Genomic DNA, 9,584 nt, shown 5'->3' on the forward strand with positions numbered 1-9,584 from the left:
GCCATGTTGCCTGGGTGCTGTTGAACTGATGGGGTGAAATGGTACCTTACCCCTGTTTTCTTCTGCTCTGAAATCCTTGTGCACAGTGTAGAGATGAGCAAGATGTTAGAAGTCCTGAAAAAGAGGAGAAAATACTTCAGGGGGGAAAGGGGGGTTATATCAGCTTAGAGTGGTAAGGGATTCCATCTATAGTGGAGGGAAGCACGGTGGCAGGAGGGTGAGGTGGCCTGTCACGTTGTATCCTTAGTTAGGAAGCAGAAAGGAATGCTGGTATTGACATTTCTCTTTTTAATTCAGCCCAGGACCCCAGCCTAGGGAATGGCGCCGCCTACTTTTAGAGTTCATTTTAGCTTCAATGAACCTAATCTAGAAGATCTCTCACATGCATGCCCAGAGGTTTCAGTGATTCAAGAGCCTGTGAAGTAGACAGTCAACCATGTTAACCAGTTCTTGGAACAGTCAAGATCACCCCAAAACAAAGAAGCCTAAGGAAGTGGCCCAGACAAAAGGAGCCTAAAGCACACATGATGACCAAATGGAGCACAGTGTCCTAGTGGAATACAGAAAAGGGACACTAGGTAAACAACTATGTGCTGGCACACTACTAATCGCTCATTGAGGGCATCCTGCTAACTTAGGGTTTTAATAATGGGGAAACTGGCTATTGGGTCTATGGGAAATCTCTAGACCATCTTTTTAATTTTTCTGTAAATCTGAAACTATTCTAAAATAAAAAGGATTATTTCTTTAAAAAGCTCACTTAGCAGTATTTTAAAATGTGTGCGTTTTATTGGATAAAAATAATACCTCAATTTTTAAAAATGAAAAGAAAAAAAAGCCCCGGGGAACTTGGGAGATTTTTTTTCTCAACGTAGTTCGCGAGTGATAAAGATAGAATGGACTGAATTTCGCCATGAATTGCCCCACCCCAATTCATGCTCTGAAGCCATAATCCTTGATGTGACTATATTTGGAAATAGAACTTTAGGACATAATTAAGGTCATATGAGGTCAAAGGATGAGGCCTTAAGTCTAAAGGATCGGTGGCCTTACAAGAAGACGATTTATCCAACCCCAACCCCACCCCCGTAAGCGAGCAAGAGAAGGCCTCGAGAGGGTAAAGCATTCATCTCCAAGCCAGAGATCCAGCCACCGCTGTGCACGCCCCACTCGGCTGGACCTTGACTTTCAAGTGTTCAGAACTGTGAGAAAATTAATTCTTACTACTTAAGCCGCCCAGCATGCAGTGAGCATTTCATTATAGACGCCTGAGCAGATTAACACTGCAGCTTTAAAAAGAACAATGCTCTCACTCACTGAGCACTGTGTCCGGAGACCTGTTAGCAGAGCTTTGCAGACAGCTAATCCTCACAGCCACCACCATAGGCACTTGGGATCCATTACGTCCAACCTGCAGCTGAGAATCTCCACCTTGAGAAGGGAAATCCACCTGCCTGGGTTCCCACGGCTGACGAGAGCACATGTGTGCCTTCGTGTGGTGGGATCCATGGACCCATGTTTGCTGTCCTGTTCTGCCACTCTCTACCTTATTTCCTCAGACAGGGTCTCTCACTGAATTTGGAGCTTGCTGCTTTGATCAGCTGTGGTGGCCAGCAAGTCCCCAGGAATCCTCTGGTATCCCCTGGTATCCCCTGCCCCTCCCAACACTGCAGGGTTACGGGCTATACTTGACTTTATATGTGGATGTTAGGTATCTAAACTCAGGTCTTCATGCTTGCATCACCAGTACTTTTAATCACTGAATCCCCATTCCCCCATATATTTCCTGTCCAGGTCTTAAAATCACCCATATCTCCTAGGATCCCTGATCTTCTTATGGAAAGTGGTCTTAGACCCTGCAGCCTGGCACAGAGTGTCATCATTGCTATGGATGTGTCCCAGCCCGTAGGCCCTCCCAGTGACAGAGACAGCAGTGTGCATGTGTGTCCATGCTAATCTACGATTATATCATAGCTGTACTTATTTTTATACATTAGTCGTCCGACGTTGGGCTGCACATGGGTTCACACTGACTTCAGCTCTGGCGTGTTTCTGTGTTTCCGCAGGATTTTCGGGCCCTCCCCCGGTTCACTTGCAACCTCTTCTACCTTCTCTCATTCTTCTCACCATCATCCACTTATCCAGCTGCCTCAGTCCATGTGCTCAGCCTGTGAGCTCACTGGCCCAGACCCCATGGGAACCAGCTTCACTCGCTGCAGTACCACACTTATTTACAGCTTTTTTACCCTTCCCATCTCCTCATTTCTAAAATTATTGAGAACAGGCTCTTTCTCTACCTCTCGTTTCCATGGGGCTCTTCCATGCACTTGTAATATATTTAGATTGCTCTGTGACATCCCATCTCCATCTCCCCAGATTATTATTTTATTTTTTTAATTTGAGTACATTAAGCACACTCTGTGCTGAAAAGTTCTGTGACTTTTGATAAACTCATAGCATTGTCTCTACCTCAACATCACTTGGAACATTTATGCCCTTCTCCCACTGCTTCACCCAGCCAACCCTTCCCCCAGACAGCTGCGACCTCTTGTCCCTTGCTATAGCTTTGTTCTTTCCAGAGTGTCATGGAGTCTCCATCTTTTCATAGTTTCTATCATTAGCAACACACAGCCAAAACTCATCCAGCCAGGCACGATGGCGCATGCCCATAATCCCAGCACTCTGGCGGCTCAAGTGGCCAAGTGAGTTTGGGGCTAAACCTGGCTACATACAGAGACCTTGTTTCAAAAACAGGCTGGGGCATCAGGAACAGATGAGGTAGTTTCAAGTGCCACCACGCTTGACAACCTGAGTTCAGTTCCTGAGACCCACAGGGTAGGAGAAAATCAGCTATCACAAACTGTCCTCTGACCGCACACAAAACACCGTGTACACAACCACACAAATACACTAAAGAAATAAACCAACAAGCACGATTTTAAGGTAGAGCTGGCAAGAAGGCTTACATAGTAACAGTGCTTGCTACCAAGTTTGATGACGTAAGTCCCAGCAACCATATGGTGGAAGGAGAGAAGGGACTTCTACAGTGTGTCCTTTGACTTCCACACAGGTGCCCACACACATGAACTCATATGGATGCCGCATATTTGTAGTTGTACAGGTAAATATACAAATGTAAAACCTCTTTTGGATTAAAGATTTTTAAATAAGTGTTTTTTTTTCAAAGATTCATTTTTTTAAAAATGCCTTGGTACCTCAAGCCTTTTCACCACTAAATAATATTCCATTACAGGACTGAACCACCGTGTGTGCATGAATTAATCGGCTGAATGACACTCGGCTTTTCCAGTTTTGCTGGCTGTAAATAATGCTGCCCTGGGTGTTTGTGGGAAGATTTTATTGTGGGGAACAGCCAAGAACTGTTGGCAAGGCCACAGTGAGCTCTGTGAGTCCTCCAAAGGGCATCTATGGTCAGTCTCTGGGTTCCTGTTGCCTGGATCCTCTCCAGCACAGGAAATTGCCCTTGTATTTATTTGATTGTTTAACCCGTCCATTCTGCTAAGTATGCATATTCCTACAGTCATGGCTGTGTTCTGACTTCAGTCCTCTAGTGACAGAGGATGGCTCCAATTCACATCTTTCCGTATGCTTTGTTGGGATTGCCTTCATAGAGGAGACATCTGTGTTAAATCACGAGTCCAGTGAGGTAGCTCAGCAGGTGAAGGCGTCAACCGCCAAACCCAATGACCAGAGTTCAATCCCTGGGTGGGACCCACAGTGGAAGGAGAGGACAATCTCCAGCAAGTTGTCCTCTGGAGAAATAAAAAAGAATTCATGAAAAATGTAAATGTGAAAAAACGTAAAGACTTGTTATTTTAGATACTAGCCTTTTATTAGATAAATATTTTTTTAAAAAAATATTTTCCCCGCAGCAGTCCCTCTTACAGAGCAGAAGTTATTAATTTTAATAAAATCCAACTTATCAGTTTTTTATTTCACGGATCATGTTTTTTGGGTGTTATATCTAAAAACTCATCACCAAGCCAAGGTCACAGATTCCCCTCTCATAAGTTTGGTTTTGATAGATAAATGCCTGTGTGTTATGGTTTAGTTGTCCCACCCCTCCCCCACCCCCACCCCCAAAAAAGATAAGTCCTACTTCCTATGAATGTGAATTTACCTTTAAACAGGGTCCTTCTGGGCAGGGCTGATCAAGTTAAGATCAGCTCACAGGTGTAGGTCCTCAGCCAATGTGGTGTCCCTGGAAAGAGGACCGGGCATGCGAACATGGGGTATCGATCAGAGAGCATGGGGCAGCATCCGCAAGCCAAGGCCACCAAGAACTGAAGCCTTAGCCGGCGGCGCATCCTCCCTGACTCCTACCCTGAGGGGATGCTCCAGAAGAGTCATCCCTCTGTAGCCAGGTTCCTGTCCAACAGCAACCTAAGGAAAGGGTTCGCTTTGGTTCGAAGTTTAAGGGGACCGTGAATCAAGGGGAGCAAGGTGGGAGGCGGAACTACAGATGAGTGGAGCCGCACTGCATCCCCAGGCAGGAAGCAGAGCGTGGGGGATGCTGGTCCTCAGTCGACTTCCTGTCTTTTACTCAGCACGGGACCGCAGTCCGTGGGATTTGTGATGGTGGTGCCCACATTTAAGTGACCTTTCTCTTATCATCAAACCTTTCCTGAAATGCCTTCATACACATGCCCAGAGGTGTTTCCATGGTGATTCCAGGTCCCATCCCACCTACCGGTGTTTGGGACTTCCAGTCGCTAGGAGTAAATGTCTGTTGTGTTGTTGTGTTAAGATTCCTGATGAGAGCACCTTGTGGGGTTTGAACACACAGGACCAGTTGACCTCCATCCTAGCATTAATATTCCTGACTCTGCAGGGAGCTCCTTTGTCCTGTGTGTGGTGGTTAACTTCAGTTATCAATGTGACTGGATTGAAAGATGCCTATTTATTATATTGATAAAGCATACTTCTGGGAGTGTCTGTAACGGTGTTTGCAGAGATCAGCGTGTGAGTCAGGGAACTGTGGAGGAAGTGATCTGCCCTGAACCTGAATGGCAGGCAATAGGCTGAGGGCTTGGATGAAACAACAAAAAGTAGAAGGGTCTGGAGAGATGACTCAGCAAAGATGAGATGACTCAGCAATTAGGAGCACTTACTGCTCTTACAGAGGAGTTAAGAGTTTAGTTCCCAGTACCCAGGTCAGTCAGCTCACAACTGCCTATAACTCCAGTTCTGGGGGATCCAACATCCTCTTCTGGATTCCATGGATACCTGAGTGTTTCTGCTCTCTCTCTCTCTCTCTCTCTCTCTCTCTCTCTCTCTCTCTCTCTCCCTCTCTCTCTCTCTCTCTCTCTCTCTCAGACAGACAGACACGGGCAGGCACATATAATTTTAAATTTTTTAAATAATTCTAATAATAAAAAAGAAAGATGAGCAAAACTAGCTTCCAGGCCCATGATCCCCTTCTAGACATTGCTGTTGCTGTCATCGTGGTGGATAGACTCCAGGTTCATCAGCCTTTGAACAAGATTAGCTTCATGGGTGGTTCACTGGAAAGCTTTCTGGCGGTCAGCTTCACACCGAGTCTACATCCTTGGCCTCTCTCACTCATAACCTCTTTCATTGGCAGCTAGCAGGTCTCCTGGCTCAGCTGGTACTGGACTTTGTGAGACTGCAGCCCAGCTGTGTGTTTGCTATGTTTGAGACAATGTAGCACTGTAGCTCTCATATTCCTTGCCATTGGTTTTCTTTCTCTGAAGAACACTAAGTAACAATAGTCTGTCCCTGGAAGGGTCCACCATTCTGGTTTCTATGGTCATGGCTTAGCCTGTTCTAGAATAGTTTACAAGCATGGTCATGGAGCCCATGCTATATTTTTAACAAGCTCCTTTACCCACATGGCATTTCTATACTTATCCACATTGCCAGACAGGACAGTAGTTTCTTCTACTCCAAACAGTAGTCAGTTTTATTAACATATTACAGTCTGTTTATCCACTCCCCTATCTGTGGACCACTGGGTTGCTTCCAATTTGGGGCTATTATGAATAAAGCCACTCTGAATATTCTCCCACAAATGAGGCATGTGTTTAAATGAAGACACAATTGTGAACATATGGTTAAATGCACAGTAGAATTGCCAGATCATAGAGAATGTATGTGTTTAACTTCACACGAAATCCTCAATTTCTTTTACCAACATTGGCAAAACATTGACAGTCTCACACCCCCACCATCTTTAGCTGTATGCCCATTGCTCCATGTGATCCCACCAGGCTCCAGTGGATAGCGCTCAACCCATGGACACACACATGACCCTGGTTCCTCTCAGTGAGTCACAAAAACAAAATGTGTAAGAGAGATTTGTGGGGAGGAGGTAGGATGCACAGGGATGGTTGGGAGGTGGGCATGAGAGCTGACAGCATGCATTGTGAACATCTGTACAACTGCCTAAGAAATTTAATTAAGAAAGAAACAGCCATACCTGCTCTCTTCTCTTCACTTTCAATCTATGTATGTCCTTAAAAGCGAATTGATTGTCTGGTAGACCACAGTTTGGATATGGAATGTCTCCCAAAGCTGAGTAAGTTAAGCCATTGGAAAATGTCCTTGGAGGAGATAGTAAGGCTCTGGTTCTTTCTTGCTTTTTGCTTCTGAGTCAGTATGAGGTAAAAAGGTTTCAGCTCCAACTCCCCTGTCATGGGGTTATGCTTCACCACAGATGCAAAGGCAATGGAGACAAGTGGTTATGAACTAACCCCTCCCACCAAACCATGAGAAACACAGACCTATCCTCCTAATTACCCATCTTTCATAGCAATGGAAAGCTGACTAACACAGCAACAAATAGTGAGCCTTTGCTTTTTAAAAATCTATTCAGTTTCTATGCACGTTTTGATTGGAGGATTTAACCCATTTATGTTTAAAGTAATATCGGTTAGAAGGAACCCACTGTTATTTTGTTGCTTTCTGATTGTTTCGTAGATATTTGTTCTTTCCTTTCTCTCATCCACCTTTAAATTCTTTTCTGAGCTGGCGTGCTTGGATCTCTTTTCCATCTCTTGTGTACCTTCCTACAGGTTTCTGTTTGCACAAGAATCTGTCGTTTCGGTCTTCAACCTATTCTGTTTTTGAAGTCCCTGTTTATACCGTTTCATATTCTGTATCCCTTACCAACTTATCGCAGATATTACTATTTTAAGGTTTTGTCTTTTATCCATTATGCTAAAGGTATATGTAATGTAAGCATTAGTGTTTTTCTGGGCTTGGGTGCACTCTTACATTTGCCAGTGAGCATTATACTTTCCTATGTTTTCACACTAGAAATTGGCTCCTTTTAGTTCAGCCTGAAAAATTCCCGTTTGCATTTCTTATGAGGCAGGCTTGGCATGATGGGCTCTACTAGCTTATGTTTACCTGGTAAAGTCCACAGCTCTCCTGTATCTGACAGATTGCTTTGCTGGGCATAGTATCCATCAATGGTGGTCGTTTTTTTTTTCTTCCAGGACTTTGAGCATATCAACCTGAGCTCTCTTGGCCTAAAAATATAGAACATTTTGTGAATTTATGTGTCATCCTTGAGCAGAGCCTATGCACATCTTTTGTGTGCAATGCTCAGGTTGTAGTCTATGCGCAGCTGTGTGCTTCAGCATATCTTACCTTCAGACATATTATCTTGCCTTTCATTTATCTGAAATTATCTTGCTGCCTCCTGATTTTCACATGGTATTTCTATTTTGTGTAGAGTTTTAGATGGGATGGAGTTTTCTTTTAGAAATTTTTTTAATGTGTATATGTGTGCCTGAGTTCGAGTATGTGCACCAAATACATGCAGTACCCACAGAGGCCAGAAGGTGGCGTCAGATCCCCTGGGAACTGGAGTCAGGGGCAATTGTGAGCCTCCAGATGTGGACTGGAACTGAACCTAGGTTTCAAACCAACACATGTTCCTAACCCCTGAGCCATCTTTCCAGTCCCTTCTTTTAGCATTTTAACCATGGTGTCATCTGGCCCAGCTGCTTATGCTGAGAAACATCCTTGGCTGCTTTTCATATATTCTGTCCACCCATGTTTTCCAGGAATTTAACTTTGATGACCTTCTGTGTATCTTGTTGGATATGTGTTACACTTTGTGGGTGTGTGGCTTGGCTTGTACTTTTGCCATTTTGGTTTATTGTGGGTTTTGCTGGTTTGTTTTGTTTTGCTGTTTGTTTGTTTGTTTAACCAATTTTTAGTATTGGGAGATGACTTGGTTGGTAGGTATCTGCCATGCAAGCTTTAGGACCTCAGTTCAGAATCCCGTATAAAAGCAACCCATCAGCATCCCTAGGCATAAGGCCAAGAAGGGGCAGAGACAGGCATTTTACTGGAGCTCATGGGCCAGCCAGTCCAGTCTAATTGGTAAAAGCCAAGTTCAATGAGAGACTTTATCAAAATAATGGTGGTGGTGATGATGATGGTGGTGGTGGTGATGATGATGATGGTGATGGTGATGATGATGATGATGATGGTGGTGGTGGTGATGGTGATGGTGACGATGATGATGGTGATGATGATGATGATGATGGTGGTGATGATGATGATGATGACATCAATGATGATGATGTAGGGAGCAACTGAGAAAGATACCAACATTGACCTCTGACTCCTACCTGCACCCATGCCCACACATGTAAGTGCACATATTCACATGAACACACATACAAAAAAAAATTTTTAAGATGTATTTATTTATTTATTTTATATATGTGAGCACACTATTGCTCTCTTCAGACACACCAGAAAAGGGCACCAGATCCCACTATGTGGTTGCTGAGAATTGAACTCAGGACCTCTAGAAGAACAATCAGTGTTCTTAACTGCTGAGCCATCTCTCCAGCCCACAAAACATTATTTAACCAAGTATTCTCTGGGCCTTTGAGCTGTTTCCAGTCTCTCCCTCCAGGCTCCATCAGAAGCTCCATATATATAGTGTGTGTATGTGTGTGTGTGTATGTGTGCCTGTTAAACCGAGCAGAGTTAACTTAGTGTTCCTTGTCAGAACATTCAGGATGCCGGATAACAAATGTCTTAAACTGGACCATTTATAGGAACATCAAATGCTGAGTGGGCTTTGCCTCCTCAAACACAGTGCCTCCTGGCTGTGGGAGAGCCTGGCTACCTACCTTAGGCATCTTTTGTAAATAGACTGTCTTAGTCAGTATTCCTGCACAAAACACCATGACCAAGAAGCAAGTTGGGGAGGAAAGGGTTTATTCGGCTTACACTTCCATACTGCTGTTCATCACCAAAGGAAGTCAGGACTGGAACTCAAGCAGGTCAGGAAGCAGGAGCTGATGCAGAGGCCATAGAGAGATGTTACTTACTGGCTTGCTACCCCTGGCTTGCTCAGCTTGCTTGAACCCAGGACTACCAGCCCAGGGACGGCACCACCCAGGATGGCTCCTCCCACCTTTGATCACTAATTGAGAAAATGCCTCACAGCTGGATCTCACAGAGGCCTTTCCTCAAGGGAGGCTCCTTTCTCTGTGCTAGCTCCAGCTTGTGTCAAGCTGACACCCAAAACCAGCCAGTACAATGGACAAATGCGCTTCCTGAGGTCTCTGCCC

At 44.6% G+C, this 9,584-nt stretch overlaps 1 long non-coding RNA gene across 1 annotated transcript in view; it reads right to left on the reverse strand.

The window, feature by feature from the left end:
• The window catches only part of 1700021L23Rik (RIKEN cDNA 1700021L23 gene), a 29,886-nt gene extending 25,227 nt beyond the window's left edge, over window positions 1-4,659 (reverse strand). The window contains exons 1-2 of the long non-coding RNA NR_166446.1: window positions 4,142-4,659; window positions 51-114 (exon numbers count right to left, since the gene is read on the reverse strand). This is a non-coding gene — a long non-coding RNA (RIKEN cDNA 1700021L23 gene). The remainder of the gene's footprint in view (window positions 1-50; window positions 115-4,141) is intronic.
• Between the last annotated feature and the right edge of the window lie 4,925 nt (window positions 4,660-9,584).

This window comes from Mus musculus, chromosome 4 (assembly GCF_000001635.26).
Source record: "Mus musculus strain C57BL/6J chromosome 4, GRCm38.p6 C57BL/6J".
Lineage (NCBI taxonomy): Eukaryota > Metazoa > Chordata > Mammalia > Rodentia > Muridae > Mus > Mus musculus.